The 17,941-nt window shown below is 41.0% G+C and overlaps 1 protein-coding gene across 1 annotated transcript in view; it reads left to right on the top strand.

Moving 5' to 3' along the window:
• Positions 1-266: 266 nt before the first annotated feature.
• The window catches only part of LOC134846062 (protein angel homolog 2-like), a 513,790-nt gene continuing 496,115 nt past the window's right edge, over positions 267-17,941 (top strand). Inside the window, exon 1 of the mRNA XM_063863249.1 lies at positions 267-279. The gene's annotated coding sequence lies outside the window, so the exon portion shown is untranslated. The remainder of the gene's footprint in view (positions 280-17,941) is intronic.

Below are 17,941 nucleotides of genomic sequence, written 5' to 3' on the forward strand. Positions count from 1 at the left end.
TGCACGGCCGTACCTAAATGGAAGGGCCCCATTTATAATTTACCTTTTTTTTTAAAGTAAACAATCACTTGAATGAAATTTCTGGTACCGCACCCAAAGACGCGTAAACATTTTAAACTGAAGAGTTGACTTCTCAATTTAAGCGGTTTAAAGGCCGGGATATTTCAGAAACTGCTTCAACTCCTTCTTCTTGTACTTGGAGTGTACTACATCTTAGGTACACAAAGGAGCGCACACAGGTAGTGTTCCTAACAACAGCTAGAATGAAACTTATTAAATAGTTTCAGATAAATTGTTGATAGATTGGGACAGCCGTGGTGGTCCCCTGCAATTACTTCAAATGACTTTGACTGGATTCATTTACCACTGCTACCGCGCGTGGACACTAGTGGGTGGACACAGGTTGGTGGATCACATGATTGTAGTTGGAGCAAGCTCACTCAGAAGGACCCTTGACTACCTACCCTACGATCTAAGGGTAAAGTATCGAAGATTCCCTTTTGCGAAATCGGGACTAAGCCCCAACCAAAACAACGTGAGTAAACTCAAGAAATTGCAGTGGTTACTTAGAAACGGTTCCCTAAAATCCAGAGAAATCATTCTCTGGCACGACGTGATAAACAATAGTATCACAAAACATCCCAAAAACTTTAATACGAAGTGTTCCCCGGAGCAGTTAACTGAAATCTTCACGAAGTTTCAGCATCAAATAGCTGCGATCATATACATTCGTCGAGACGTTACCCCTCACACTTTTGAAAAGTTACGGAAGACGAATACTCTCATCATCGACGCGATAAAACAACTTCTTCCTAAACAGAAACAAAACGACATTGATACAGTTGTTGCCCTCTCTAAACTACATCCCCCGCCGTCTCTTGAGCTGAAGTTGCTCAACAAAGTACTTTCGAAACGTCACAACCTTCGTTCACTAGTACTTCAGCAAAGATCAAAATCCAGAGTACGGCCCACCAAATCAAAGAGAGCAGCAGCAAAGAAAAAACAAGCAGCCCAATCCTCATCGCACTAGTTCTGGTGAGTCTGATTTTCTTGAGACTAGTTTCTCCTGAGGTTTTTATACCTTGGAGTATCAGTCCAAGGGAATCAAAAAACTCAATAAGTCTTCTCTAGTCTGGTCTTCTCCTGAGGTTTTATACCTTGTAGTGTCAGTTCTGAGAAGATTTTTTGAGCAATATGGGCTCAGAAGAAAGACGCAGAAATGCTAGCGTCTCGCAAGCATCTGAGAAATCTTGTAAAACATGCAAAAAGCCGATCACAAACAAAAGTCAAATCTTTAATTGCATTGCCTGTTGCGATGTTATGCACATGACAAAAACATGCACTGGAATATCTGAAACTACCATCCTTGGAATTTCGGAGACCAGCCAGAACGTCCTCCTGCTCTGTAACTGTTGTGTTGGAAACAAAAGGAAAGAGTCGATGATCAACGATTTGATCCAAACCCGTCCATCCATTGCCGAAACAAAACTAAATGAAATCGCCGAACAATTCTCTACATTTAAACAAGAGATAGATTCACTTAAGCAAAAGATAGACGAGGCAAACAAAAAACCAGAAAACAGAAATGAGCCAAAGCAACCTGCCTTAAAGAAACCAGAATCAAGCTATAACGGAATCCGGATAAGAGGACTGCTTGAACTGGACTCAAAAAGTTCAAGAGATAGACACGAACCCGACTTGGAAGAGGTGAACAAACTGTTTGCGTTCTTAACAGTTGAAGCAAAAATCACAGATTTAAAACGTTTATGAAAATATGAAGAAGGAAAAAGGCCACGCACAAAAGTTGTAAATGTATCAAATGAATGGCAAAAACGACTGATACTAATGTCCTTGGCAAAATTGAAAAACTACGACAAAACTCTTTTTGTGTCAAAAGAGCTTAGCCCAAGTGAATTTCTGATTGAGAACAAACTTCTTATGAAAAGACGAACAATGATAGAAATTGGCGTATCAGCTAAAAGCCTAAGGCTAAGGGACCTTGTCCTTTACCAATATGACGAAAAAAGTGGAAATTGGAAAAAAGTAGAAGAAAGCAATTGACTACCTACTGCTAAGTATTTAGAAATGTTATGCCTAAATGTCAGAAGTATTTTAGACATCAACAGAAGAATAGCTCTATCAAATGCCTTTTTTCTAACAGACTACGATATACTATGTCTCACAGAGACATGGCTGGTAGAGGAAATACCAGATAAAGCTCTGCATTTTGCTGGTTTTAATATAATTCGCAAAGATAGAAAAAATTCCACTTTAAAAACCAATCACGGAGGCGTACTCATGGCGATAAAAGAAAATGTGCATTACGAAGAAATTGATGCTCAAATAGCAAATGAAGAATGCATAGTGGCCAAACTAACAGGTGAAACTGGGCATCATCAAATTCTCTGCTGTGTTTATAATCCCCCGAAAAACAGTAAATACCAATGGAAACAACAAAACTTCATCAGTTTGTTCGAAAACTTAACAAAATTACAAATACAACACAACTGTAACGCAGTGTCGATTACGGGAGATATAAATTTTGAATACACTCATTGGAAAATGATGCACTCAAAGGACGAATATGAAAATGCAGTGTTAAAAAAGCTCATTGAACTTGACTATGAACAATTATTCGACTCCAAAAAAAGCAGCTTGATGTTTTATTAACCAACAACCCTGGAGTGATACTCAACTGGCACACGGACCATTCAGCAACAAACGCATACAGCATTGACAAATATTCATGCTCAGATCATTATGCTTACTCTGCAACAATTAACATGGAAGCCAGTATCAAAGAAATAAACAAAGGTGAAATCTGGCGTTTAACAGAGCCGATTGGACGATAATAAATCAAGAAATAAAAGACAAACCGTATTGTTACAGTAATGTAAATGAGCTCCTGCGTCAGTGGTATGCATGGTTATGGGACAAAATAAAGAAAAATGTACCCAATGTTACATCACACAAATCAACTCTCTCCCGTGGGTGACGCCAAGTACGTCTCACATGCTAAAAAGAGTACAAACCTTAAAACGGCGTATTGATCGGCAAAACAAACCTAATTTAAGCCTTATCCTAAAACACAAAAAACTGGAAAAAAAATCTTCCAATAGCATTGACTGAAGATCAAGCAATTTACGAAGGAACAGTAACAAGCAGTAGACGATTCAGTGACCTACAAAAATACTTGAACAAAATAAATAGTTCCAGGCAATATCCCCAAAAAATGTTTTACAAGGAAAAATCCACAAGAGATGACACCCAGAAAGCTACATTTTTTAATGAATTTTTCATCAGTGTATATCGAAAGGAATCAAATCTTAACCCTCTCGCACGAAATACAAACTGTTCTCCTACAGAAGAAATCTGTACACAAATACACATTGAAGAAACCAAAATCGAATACATTCTCAAAAATCTTTTAACAAATAAAGCGTCAGGTTTTGATGGTATAGGTATTATAATCCTAAAAAACCTTTCTGAAATTCTGTCAAAATCACTCTATCTTCTCTTCCGCACATTCATTAACAAGCGGCTCTTCCCGACCTACTGGAAAACAAGTCAAGTGGCCCCAATTTTTAAAGAAAAGAACAAGGCGTCAGTTGAGTGCTACCGCCCAATTAGCCTTTTATGCTCCGCCTCGAAGGTCTTCGAAAAAATTATTTTTGATAATATATACCCCAAAGTTCAACCTTTCTTGGAAAACGCACAATACGGCATCCGGCAAAAAAGATCAGCAGTACTACAAATGGTACAATTTTTGAGCAAAGTATATGAACTCTACGATGACAAAAATGTTCAAACACTATCGGTCCTTTATCTAGATTTTTCTAAAGCCTTTGATAAAGTACCTCATAGTATCCTAATCGCTAAACTACGGAACATAGGTCTGGGCATTCAAATACAAGACATAATACAAGACTATCTAACAGATAGAATGCAATTTGTGAAAATCAATAAAAGTTCATCAACTCTGAAAGAAGTAACTAGCGGTGTACCACAGGGCTCATTTCTTGGCCCTCTACTTTTTATCATATTCATTAACGACTTTCCCAAATGCATTGAGAATTCGGATTGTTTTGGCTATTGTGACGATATGAAGATCTTGTCTACTGAAGAAATTCATCTGCAAAAAGACACGGCAAATGTTGAAAAATGGTGCAAAGAAAATAAAAGGCCGCTGATTGAAGATAAATGTAATTTGTTAAACCTCAAAGGGAAAATGGAAGTTACACTATTTAATACAAATGTTGATACCGCAAAGACCCAAAAAGACTTAGGTATTTCAATGTGTGACAACATTTCGTGGTCAGTAATGTAACATTCGCCCAAATACTACACAGCGACGAAGCGTAGAAAAAGTACCTTTTAACGACTGGCAGGCGTCAGTTACCTTAATTCTACTCGTTTTTCACCGTCTCGACCTTGCCAGTTGATTTTCTGGTCTGTTTAGGGCTAAGTAAAAATTTACTATTTTTAGGCCATCAGTCAAACGACTTTTGATCAGCTTTCGTTTACATGCGAACACAACCACATAGCTGAGTCTCGGATCCTCAGACTACGTGATTGCCATTAAAAACACGGCTCGAACAACCTATTTTAATATGTTTTTGTGTGACAGTTCTATATTAAATCCATTGGAGATGGATTGACCCTTTCCTCTTTCTAGCTACTCATATTCTAAAATATCAAATAATACCGGTGTTAATTCAGACTTCTACGACATCCAAGTAGATACAAAGTCAGTTATAAATAGTCCCTTCACATAAAACAGTCTCTGGGGGATTTCATTACGTCCTTATCTCTTCCAATTTGTGGCACGGGAGGGTTCCGTGGAATATTCCTTCCCCACTGAAGCTTCCTTCTCCACCAATTTCCACTGCTAAGAGTCTTATCGTGTGTTGTTGCCACGATAAGAGGCTTCGTGTTTCTCGTCTCTTGTGCGACCGTTTTCCACAATATTTGTCGTTGTTCTGTTTTTTTTGTCCTTTTCCGTCAAAATGGTCGTCTTTTTGTTTTTCTGAGAAATATTCACTCTTCGATCAAAATTTTAAAAATAAAAATTCTAGAATATTCCTACCCTCCTTCGCAATACTTTTTCGTTAATGAGGCCTTTATTCGTTTTCTTTCGTGTCGCCGGAAGGTTGCGCTGTGCCAATCTGGCAGAATGGCACATACTCCCCGGACATGTCACCATCAATGTCCCTATTGATCGCATAACACCGGGTTATCGTGAAGTAGTGTTCCAGTTCTCTGTAATCAATCTTACAAATCGCATAAGAAAATGAAATTTATCTACTCCGCCAATTGCTCAATGGACTTTCCTCGGATAGCTCCGTGGATGGGTTGCTCTTCCGCTTCGTCAACCTCATGGCCAGCAGATGGTGTATCATGGCCAGATCATGTAAACTTGCGTCATCATCCAGGTCTAACGTGATATCCGCCGTCATGTCCCAGATTAAACCGGCGTTAGGATGAGGACACCAAGAAGGCTTCATGAGTTCCCACATCGTTACTAGACTTGTTTTCAAGGGACCGTCCCAAGAACCGCAATCAAAACTCACTTGCCCCTTTAGCTCGGGAGCCGAGGGTTCGACCACTCGTTCTTCTAAGATAATTCCCAGCTTGGGTTGTTCCACCATCATCATTCCAGTTTCTTTAATCCGTTCAACCCAGAAATTGAGTACTATGACTTGCTCATAGTCGAAGTACGCTTCCCTGGCTTCTTCATTCACGAAGGGATTATACGCCATCCCCGGTACGCCAGACACATATTGGAACGACTTCAGTTTCCCTAGTGTTGCAAAGTCTTTTTGCCCCCTGACTGCTTCAATCAACTCCCGGTTCACTTTCAATTCTTTGTTGGAATATCTTCTCACTTCTTCCAACTTGCGATAGCTCTCCATGTCATTCGACTCCCTATTTGGTACAGTCAACGGCATATCCTGATATAGTTCCAGGAGTGCCCTAAGGAAGTTTCTTTCGCAATCAACTCCCTTCTGCCGAATGATCTTTACGCATTCTCCCAAAACAGGAGTGGGGATGCTATCGCAGAATCGTCTTTTGAAATCAACACTCGCAGAGCTTCCATCAACTCCAGCTCCTGTTCCTGTGATTTCGAATCGTTGCTGGCTTCATATTCCGCCTTCTTGATGCCCATCAAGCACCAAGCCAACCGTACTTGCAGGTCAGTTCTCGTGCACGGATGAGCCAGGTACGCTGTCACCGTCGCAGGTGCATGCATCGTCTCGTCGAAGTATCTCTGGAGGGCCGCCCTCCAGGAAATTTCTAGTAGTTTTTCCAATCCGATTTCGTTCGCTTCAGAGGACATTACACACATATAATTCGCAAAGATAGAAAAAATTCCACTTTAGAAACCAATCACGGAGGCGTACTCATGGCGATAAAAGAAAATGTGCATTACGAAGAAATTGATGCTCAAATAGCAAATGAAGAATGCATAGTGGCCAAACTAACAGGTGAAACTGGGCATCATCAAATTCTCTGCTGTGTTTATAATCCCCCGAAAAACAGTAAATACCAATGGAAACAACAAAACTTCATCAGTTTGTTCGAAAACTTAACAAAATTACAAATACAACACAACTGTAACGCAGTGTCGATTACGGGAGATATAAATTTTGAATACACTCATTGGAAAATGATGCACTCAAAGGACGAATATGAAAATGCAGTGTTAAAAAAGCTCATTGAACTTGACTATGAACAATTATTCGACTCCAAAAAAAACAGCTTGATGTTTTATTAACAAACAACCCTGGAGTGATACTCAACTGGCACACGGACCATTCAGCAACAAACGCATACAGCATTGACAAATATTCATGCTCAGATCATTATGCTTACTCTGCAACAATTAACATGGAAGCCAGTATCAAAGAAATAAACAAAGGTGAAATCTGGCGTTTAACAGAGCCGATTGGACGATAATAAATCAAGAAATAAAAGACAAACCGTATTGTTACAGTAATGTAAATGAGCTCCTGCGTCAGTGGTATGCATGGTTATGGGACAAAATAAAGAACAATGTACCCAAGGTTACATCACACAAATCAACTCTCTCCCGTGGGTGACGCCAAGTACGTCTCACATGCTAAAAAGAGTACAAACCTTAAAACGGCGTATTGATCGGCAAAACAAACCTAATTTAAGCCTTATCCTAAAACACAAAAAACTGGGAAAAAAATCTTCCAATAGCATTGACTGAAGATCAAGCAATTTACGAAGGAACAGTAACAAGCAGTAGACGATTCAGTGACCTACAAAAATACTTGAACAAAATAAATAGTTCCAGGCAATATCCCCAAAAAATGTTTTACAAGGAAAAATCCACAAGAGATGACACCCAGAAAGCTACATTTTTTAATGAATTTTTCATCAGTGTATATCGAAAGGAATCAAATCTTAACCCTCTCGCACGAAATACAAACTGTTCTCCTACAGAAGAAATCTGTACACAAATACACATTGAAGAAACCAAAATCGAATACATTCTCAAAAATCTTTTAACAAATAAAGCGTCAGGTTTTGATGGTATAGGTATTATAATCCTAAAAAACTTTTCTGAAACTCTGTCAAAATTGCTCTATCTTCTCTTCCGCACATTCATTAACAAGCGGCTCTTCCCGACCTACTGGAAAACAAGTCAAGTGGCCCCAATTTTTAAAGAAAAGAACAAGGCGTCAGTTGAGTGCTACCGCCCAATTAGCCTTTTATGCTCCGCCTCGAAGGTCTTCGAAAAAATTATCTTTGATAATATATACCCCAAAGTTCAACCTTTCTTGGAAAACGCACAATACGGCATCCGGCAAAAAAGATCAGCAGTACTACAAATGGTACAATTTTTGAGCAAAGTATATGAACTCTACGATGACAAAAATGTTCAAACACTATCGGTCCTTTATCTAGATTTTTCTAAAGCCTTTGATATAGTACCTCATAGTATCCTAATCGCTAAACTACGGAACATAGGTCTGGGCATTCAAATACAAAACATAATACAAGACTATCTAACAGATAGAATGCAATTTGTGAAAATCAATAAAAGTTCATCAACTCTGAAAGAAGTAACTAGCGGTGTACCACAGGGCTCAATTCTTGGCCCTCTATTTTTTATCATATTCATTAACGACTTTCCCAAATGCATTGAGAATTCGGATTGTTTTGGCTATTGTGACGATATGAAGATCTTCTCTACTGAAGAAATTCATCTGCAAAAAGACACGGCAAATGTTGAAAAATGGTGCAAAGAAAATAAAAGGCCGCTGATTGAAGATAAATGTAATTTGTTAAACCTCAAAGGGAAAATGGAAGTTACACTATTTAATACAAACGTTGATACCGCAAAGACCCAAAAAGACTTAGGTATTTCAATGTGTGACAACATTTCGTGGTCAGTAATGTAACATTCGCCCAAATACTACACAGCGACGAAGCGTAGAAAAAGTACCTTTTAACGACTGGCAGGCGTCAGTTACCTTAATTCTACTCGTTTTTCACCGTCTCGACCTTGCCAGTTGATTTTCTGGTCTGTTTAGGGCTAAGTAAAAAGTTACTATTTTTAGGCCATCAGTCAAACGACTTTTGATCAGCTTTCGTTTACATGCGAACACAACCACATAGCTGAGTCTCGGATCCTCAGACAACGTGATTGCCATTAAAAACACGGCTCGAACAACCTATTTTAATATGTTTTTGTGTGACAGTTCTATATTAAATTCATTGGAGATGGATTGACCCTTTCCTCTTTCTAGCTACTCATATTCTAAAATATCAAATAATACCGGTGTTAATTCAGACTTCTACGACATCCAAGTAGATACAAAGTCAGTTATAAATAGTCCCTTCACATAAAACAGTCTCTGGGGGACCAATCCTCCGCTTCCGTAATCTTCCTGAGATAACGTCCTGATCTCTTCCAATTTGTGGCACGGGAGGGTTCCGTGGAATATTCCTTCCCCACTGAAGCTTCCTTCTCCACCAATTTCCACTGCTAAGAGTCTTATCGTGTGTTGTTGCCACGATAAGAGGCTTCGTGTTTCTCGTCTCTTGTGCGACCGTTTTCCACAATATTTGTCGTTGTTCTGTTTTTTTCGTCCTTTTCCGTCAAAATGGTCGTCTTTTTGTATTTCTGAGAAATATTCACTCTTCGATCGAAATTTTAAAAATAAAAATTCTAGAATATTCCTACCTTCCTTCGCAATACTTTTTCGTTAATAAGGCCTTTATTCGTTTTCTTTCGTGTCGCCGGAAGGTTGCGCTGTGCCAATCTGGCAGAATGGCACATACTCCCCGGACATGTCACCATCAATGTCCCTATTGATCGCATAACACCGGGTTATCGTGAAGTAGTGTTCCAGTTCTCTGTAATCAATCTTACAAATCGCATAAGAAAATGAAATTTATCTACTCCACCTCAACTCACTACGTGTTCACAAATGGCATCGTACTACATCTCACTGCCTTTCAACATTTTCACTAAATTTGCACCATGAGGAGTGTCCTAGATAAAATTTCTTTTCTGACTACTTACGTCATCTTGCCATAAAACTTCTTTTCGCTCTTCGTGATTAAAAATCTGAGACGTGGCACGGCCACGCACCCGTTAAAATTAACTTATGCGGTCCTTTCAATATTAAAATTAAGAAACTCTGTGGCTAGGAAAGTAGAGTAAACTTCTCGAGCGAGTTTACTCAAACTTACCATGTCGCCACACAGTGAAATTGTGTCTTACACAGGTTAAAAATTTCAGTCGTGTTTAAATAGGTAAATATACTCACCTATGTTCTATATATATACATAAGTAGTATAACTAAAATTCTCTTTCAACAATTTTAACAATTTTAACAACTTTCAAAGTCTGGTTTGACCAACTTAAATCAAAACAAAAAGTTTAACAAGTTCAATAATCAAAACTTGGTTAATTGGTTCAAGTTTTAACACACAAAGACAATCAAGTTTTCTCTCCTTCTCTTCTTTTCTTTGCTCACGCCTTCACTTGTTCTCTTCGTTCATCATCTTCATTCCATCGCTTCTCCATCCTGATCTTCAGCTTCGCTGTCTTCTAGGACTTTCTCCAGCATGTCCATGGAGTTGCGGGCCGTGCCCCAACTCTCCTGTTCCAACAGCCTCGGTTTGCAACAAGGTAGCAAGTCCACATTCACCTTTTGCTCCTGGTTCCTGCAAAAGCTGTTGTGAAGACATAGGCTCACATTTCTTTCTAGGTCAGCTCTTAAGACCTCTTTCTTCTCATCTTCAGTTACACAAGGCGCTCCAGCTACTCGCTTCACCGCCGTGGTGACCGCGTTTCTGTGCGTCAGGAATGCTCTCTTATAGGCTCCCGGTCCTATATCTAGCTGGAAAGATTGATAGGCTTCCGTGTTCCTCGACATGTGACGGTTCGCGCGTTCATACATCCATGATATCATCACTGCACGGAACCAAGGCATCAATCTTTGCCTTGACCATATTCTTTCAATGGCTTTGGGTATTCTCAGAATCTGCAGGTGGTTCTGAAAAGATCCAATTCACGACTCATCTTCACGTTGCTCAGCTGCTCAGGAGTCGGCACGGCCGTCTCCTGTTCACTTGTGTCCGCGTTAGCCTCCAACCATCTCACTGCCAGCATGGCACTAACCACCACGATTGACACCTGTTGATTCTGATCGGGCAATCCCGTAGAGTACAACTCTTCCACGTCCCATACCAGCATCAGATTCCCGCGTTTGGGGTACCACAACGTCTGCGCCAAGCAGTGGCAAGGATACTCCCCATGGGTTCTCACTATGTTCCTTCGGGTACGATACCCCGAGGCTCCCAGCAACGGTTCCACCTCCATCAGAATTCTGTGTAAATCGTCTTTCTCCTCTATGGTGGGGAATTCAGTGGGTAACGCTCCACTCGCTTTCTGCTTCTGGAACTCACTCACATTACCTTCGTTCAATCTCAGGAACTCTTCACCCACTACATCTTGCAACTCGCCTTCAGATCTCTTCGGGACTGCCCGAAAGATCTTCGCCAACAAATCATATGACCTCTCCGACATTCTGGCCAACCTCACGCACTTTGGCACAGAGAAAAGTTGGTCAATCAACACCTGCTGCGTCCTCGCATCCATCAACACCATGTGCGTAGGATACCTACTATTGCAATATGGCGCGGAGCTTGAACCCACCAGATATTTTGAACCAGTAGGTTTATGATATGCTTCACTATCCTTCAGATTCATTTCGTTTTCCAGAGCCTCTCGCCAGCCTCCGATCTTCTGCTCTGTCTGCAATGCTCCAGGGAATACTTCCACGCTGAGGGACGTCACCAGCTCATGGAAACGCTCCAGGCGCTCAAGCGATTCTATCGAACTCGTCATGCTACAAAATCCTAAGGCTGTGGTCAAGTTTACATCCGTCACCCCATGACAGTCCGCGACCAACTCCATGCCACTCTTATCCGACATGCTCAATCTTCCGTGCAATCGTGCCAGTTGTCGATGCTGCTCGCTCAGCGTAATCAGGCAGTGCCCCAAGTTGCAAACATGTCCTTCCATCCCACTATGTTGAGCCAAGCATGTGCCTTGCTTCAACCAATTGCTCAATGGACTTTCCTCGGATAGCTCCGTGGATGGGTTGCTCTTCCGCTTCGTCAACCTCATGGCCAGCAGATGGTGTATCATGGCCAGATCATGTAAACTTGCGTCATCATCCAGGTCTAACGTGATATCCGCCGTCATGTCCCAGATTAAACCGGCGTTAGGATGAGGACACCAAGAAGGCTTCATGAGTTCCCACATCGTTACTAGACTTGTTTTCAAGGGACCGTCCCAAGAACCGCAATCAAAACTCACTTGCCCCTTTAGCTCGGGAGCCGAGGGTTCGACCACTCGTTCTTCTAAGATAATTCCCAGCTTGGGTTGTTCCACCATCATCATTCCAGTTTCTTTAATCCGTTCAACCCAGAAATTGAGTACTATGACTTGCTCATAGTCGAAGTACGCTTCCCTGGCTTCTTCATTCACGAAGGGATTATACGCCATCCCCGGTACGCCAGACACATATTGGAACGACTTCAGTTTCCCTAGTGTTGCAAAGTCTTTTTGCCCCCTGACTGCTTCAATCAACTCCCGGTTCACTTTCAATTCTTTGTTGGAATATCTTCTCACTTCTTCCAACTTGCGATAGCTCTCCATGTCATTCGACTCCCTATTTGGTACAGTCAACGGCATATCCTGATATAGTTCCAGGAGTGCCCTAAGGAAGTTTCTTTCGCAATCAACTCCCTTCTGCCGAATGATCTTTACGCATTCTCCCAAAACAGGAGTGGGGATGCTATCGCAGAATCGTCTTTTGAAATCAACACTCGCAGAGCTTCCATCAACTCCAGCTCCTGTTCCTGTGATTTCGAATCGTTGCTGGCTTCATATTCCGCCTTCTTGATGCCCATCAAGCACCAAGCCAACCGTACTTGCAGGTCAGTTCTCGTGCACGGATGAGCCAGGTACGCTGTCACCGTCGCAGGTGCATGCATCGTCTCGTCGAAGTATCTCTGGAGGGCCGCCCTCCAGGAAATTTCTAGTAGTTTTTCCAATCCGATTTCGTTCGCTTCAGAGGACATTACACACATATAATTCGCAAAGATAGAAAAAATTCCACTTTAGAAACCAATCACGGAGGCGTACTCATGGCGATAAAAGAAAATGTGCATTACGAAGAAATTGATGCTCAAATAGCAAATGAAGAATGCATAGTGGCCAAACTAACAGGTGAAACTGGGCATCATCAAATTCTCTGCTGTGTTTATAATCCCCCGAAAAACAGTAAATACCAATGGAAACAACAAAACTTCATCAGTTTGTTCGAAAACTTAACAAAATTACAAATACAACACAACTGTAACGCAGTGTCGATTACGGGAGATATAAATTTTGAATACACTCATTGGAAAATGATGCACTCAAAGGACGAATATGAAAATGCAGTGTTAAAAAAGCTCATTGAACTTGACTATGAACAATTATTCGACTCCAAAAAAAGCAGCTTGATGTTTTATTAACAAACAACCCTGGAGTGATACTCAACTGGCACACGGACCATTCAGCAACAAACGCATACAGCATTGACAAATATTCATGCTCAGATCATTATGCTTACTCTGCAACAATTAACATGGAAGCCAGTATCAAAGAAATAAACAAAGGTGAAATCTGGCGTTTAACAGAGCCGATTGGACGATAATAAATCAAGAAATAAAAGACAAACCGTATTGTTACAGTAATGTAAATGAGCTCCTGCGTCAGTGGTATGCATGGTTATGGGACAAAATAAAGAACAATGTACCCAAGGTTACATCACACAAATCAACTCTCTCCCGTGGGTGACGCCAAGTACGTCTCACATGCTAAAAAGAGTACAAACCTTAAAACGGCGTATTGATCGGCAAAACAAACCTAATTTAAGCCTTATCCTAAAACACAAAAAACTGGAAAAAAAATCTTCCAATAGCATTGACTGAAGATCAAGCAATTTACGAAGGAACAGTAACAAGCAGTAGACGATTCAGTGACCTACAAAAATACTTGAACAAAATAAATAGTTCCAGGCAATATCCCCAAAAAATGTTTTACAAGGAAAAATCCACAAGAGATGACACCCAGAAAGCTACATTTTTTAATGAATTTTTCATCAGTGTATATCGAAAGGAATCAAATCTTAACCCTCTCGCACGAAATACAAACTGTTCTCCTACAGAAGAAATCTGTACACAAATACACATTGAAGAAACCAAAATCGAATACATTCTCAAAAATCTTTTAACAAATAAAGCGTCAGGTTTTGATGGTATAGGTATTATAATCCTAAAAAACTTTTCTGAAACTCTGTCAAAATTGCTCTATCTTCTCTTCCGCACATTCATTAACAAGCGGCTCTTCCCGACCTACTGGAAAACAAGTCAAGTGGCCCCAATTTTTAAAGAAAAGAACAAGGCGTCAGTTGAGTGCTACCGCCCAATTAGCCTTTTATGCTCCGCCTCGAAGGTCTTCGAAAAAATTATCTTTGATAATATATACCCCAAAGTTCAACCTTTCTTGGAAAACGCACAATACGGCATCCGGCAAAAAAGATCAGCAGTACTACAAATGGTACAATTTTTGAGCAAAGTATATGAACTCTACGATGACAAAAATGTTCAAACACTATCGGTCCTTTATCTAGATTTTTCTAAAGCCTTTGATATAGTACCTCATAGTATCCTAATCGCTAAACTACAGAACATAGGTCTGGGCATTCAAATACAAAACATAATACAAGACTATCTAACAGATAGAATGCAATTTGTGAAAATCAATAAAAGTTCATCAACTCTGAAAGAAGTAACTAGCGGTGTACCACAGGGCTCAATTCTTGGCCCTCTATTTTTTATCATATTCATTAACGACTTTCCCAAATGCATTGAGAATTCGGATTGTTTTGGCTATTGTGACGATATGAAGATCTTCTCTACTGAAGAAATTCATCTGCAAAAAGACACGGCAAATGTTGAAAAATGGTGCAAAGAAAATAAAAGGCCGCTGATTGAAGATAAATGTAATTTGTTAAACCTCAAAGGGAAAATGGAAGTTACACTATTTAATACAAACGTTGATACCGCAAAGACCCAAAAAGACTTAGGTATTTCAATGTGTGACAACATTTCGTGGTCAGTAATGTAACATTCGCCCAAATACTACACAGCGACGAAGCGTAGAAAAAGTACCTTTTAACGACTGGCAGGCGTCAGTTACCTTAATTCTACTCGTTTTTCACCGTCTCGACCTTGCCAGTTGATTTTCTGGTCTGTTTAGGGCTAAGTAAAAAGTTACTATTTTTAGGCCATCAGTCAAACGACTTTTGATCAGCTTTCGTTTACATGCGAACACAACCACATAGCTGAGTCTCGGATCCTCAGACTACGTGATTGCCATTAAAAACACGGCTCGAACAACCTATTTTAATATGTTTTTGTGTGACAGTTCTATATTAAATTCATTGGAGATGGATTGACCCTTTCCTCTTTCTAGCTACTCATATTCTAAAATATCAAATAATACCGGTGTTAATTCAGACTTCTACGACATCCAAGTAGATACAAAGTCAGTTATAAATAGTCCCTTCACATAAAACAGTCTCTGGGGGACCAAGCCTCCGCTTCCGTAATCTTCCTGAGATAACGTCCTGATCTCTTCCAATTTGTGGCACGGGAGGGTTCCGTGGAATATTCCTTCCCCACTGAAGCTTCCTTCTCCACCAATTTCCACTGCTAAGAGTCTTATCGTGTGTTGTTGCCACGATAAGAGGCTTCGTGTTTCTCGTCTCTTGTGCGACCGTTTTCCACAATATTTGTCGTTGTTCTGTTTTTTTCGTCCTTTTCCGTCAAAATGGTCGTCTTTTTGTATTTCTGAGAAATATTCACTCTTCGATCGAAATTTTAAAAATAAAAATTCTAGAATATTCCTACCTTCCTTCGCAATACTTTTTCGTTAATAAGGCCTTTATTCGTTTTCTTTCGTGTCGCCGGAAGGTTGCGCTGTGCCAATCTGGCAGAATGGCACATACTCCCCGGACATGTCACCATCAATGTCCCTATTGATCGCATAACACCGGGTTATCGTGAAGTAGTGTTCCAGTTCTCTGTAATCAATCTTACAAATCGCATAAGAAAATGAAATTTATCTACTCCACCTCAACTCACTACGTGTTCACAAATGGCATCGTACTACATCTCACTGCCTTTCAACATTTTCACTAAATTTGCACCATGAGGAGTGTCCTAGATAAAATTTCTTTTCTGACTACTTACGTCATCTTGCCATAAAACTTCTTTTCGCTCTTCGTGATTAAAAATCTGAGACGTGGCACGGCCACGCACCCGTTAAAATTAACTTATGCGGTCCTTTCAATATTAAAATTAAGAAACTCTGTGGCTAGGAAAGTAGAGTAAACTTCTCGAGCGAGTTTACTCAAACTTACCATGTCGCCACACAGTGAAATTGTGTCTTACACAGGTTAAAAATTTCAGTCGTGTTTAAATAGGTAAATATACTCACCTATGTTCTATATATATACATAAGTAGTATAACTAAAATTCTCTTTCAACAATTTTAACAATTTTAACAACTTTCAAAGTCTGGTTTGACCAACTTAAATCAAAACAAAAAGTTTAACAAGTTCAATAATCAAAACTTGGTTAATTGGTTCAAGTTTTAACACACAAAGACAATCAAGTTTTCTCTCCTTCTCTTCTTTTCTTTGCTCACGTCTTCACTTGTTCTCTTCGTTCATCATCTTCATTCCATCGCTTCTCCATCCTGATCTTCAGCTTCGCTGTCTTCTAGGACTTTCTCCAGCATGTCCATGGAGTTGCGGGCCGTGCCCCAACTCTCCTGTTCCAACAGCCTCGGTTTGCAACAAGGTAGCAAGTCCACATTCACCTTTTGCTCCTGGTTCCTGCAAAAGCTGTTGTGAAGACATAGGCTCACATTTCTTTCTAGGTCAGCTCTTAAGACCTCTTTCTTCTCATCTTCAGTTACACAAGGCGCTCCAGCTACTCGCTTCACCGCCGTGGTGACCGCGTTTCTGTGCGTCAGGAATGCTCTCTTATAGGCTCCCGGTCCTATATCTAGCTGGAAAGATTGATAGGCTTCCGTGTTCCTCGACATGTGACGGTTCGCGCGTTCATACATCCATGATATCATCACTGCACGGAACCAAGGCATCAATCTTTGCCTTGACCATATTCTTTCAATGGCTTTGGGTATTCTCAGAATCTGCAGGTGGTTCTGAAAAGATCCAATTCACGACTCATCTTCACGTTGCTCAGCTGCTCAGGAGTCGGCACGGCCGTCTCCTGTTCACTTGTGTCCGCGTTAGCCTCCAACCATCTCACTGCCAGCATGGCACTAACCACCACGATTGACACCTGTTGATTCTGATCGGGCAATCCCGTAGAGTACAACTCTTCCACGTCCCATACCAGCATCAGATTCCCGCGTTTGGGGTACCACAACGTCTGCGCCAAGCAGTGGCAAGGATACTCCCCATGGGTTCTCACTATGTTCCTTCGGGTACGATACCCCGAGGCTCCCAGCAACGGTTCCACCTCCATCAGAATTCTGTGTAAATCGTCTTTCTCCTCTATGGTGGGGAATTCAGTGGGTAACGCTCCACTCGCTTTCTGCTTCTGGAACTCACTCACATTACCTTCGTTCAATCTCAGGAACTCTTCACCCACTACATCTTGCAACTCGCCTTCAGATCTCTTCGGGACTGCCCGAAAGATCTTCGCCAACAAATCATATGACCTCTCCGACATTCTGGCCAACCTCACGCACTTTGGCACAGAGAAAAGTTGGTCAATCAACACCTGCTGCGTCCTCGCATCCATCAACACCATGTGCGTAGGATACCTACTATTGCAATATGGCGCGGAGCTTGAACCCACCAGATATTTTGAACCAGTAGGTTTATGATATGCTTCACTATCCTTCAGATTCATTTCGTTTTCCAGAGCCTCTCGCCAGCCTCCGATCTTCTGCTCTGTCTGCAATGCTCCAGGGAATACTTCCACGCTGAGGGACGTCACCAGCTCATGGAAACGCTCCAGGCGCTCAAGCGATTCTATCGAACTCGTCATGCTACAAAATCCTAAGGCTGTGGTCAAGTTTACATCCGTCACCCCATGACAGTCCGCGACCAACTCCATGCCACTCTTATCCGACATGCTCAATCTTCCGTGCAATCGTGCCAGTTGTCGATGCTGCTCGCTCAGCGTAATCAGGCAGTGCCCCAAGTTGCAAACATGTCCTTCCATCCCACTATGTTGAGCCAAGCATGTGCCTTGCTTCAACCAATTGCTCAATGGACTTTCCTCGGATAGCTCCGTGGAT

The sequence above is a fragment of the Symsagittifera roscoffensis genome, chromosome 5 (assembly GCF_963678635.1).
Source record: "Symsagittifera roscoffensis chromosome 5, txSymRosc1.1, whole genome shotgun sequence".
NCBI classification, from domain to species: Eukaryota; Metazoa; Xenacoelomorpha; order Acoela; family Convolutidae; genus Symsagittifera; species Symsagittifera roscoffensis.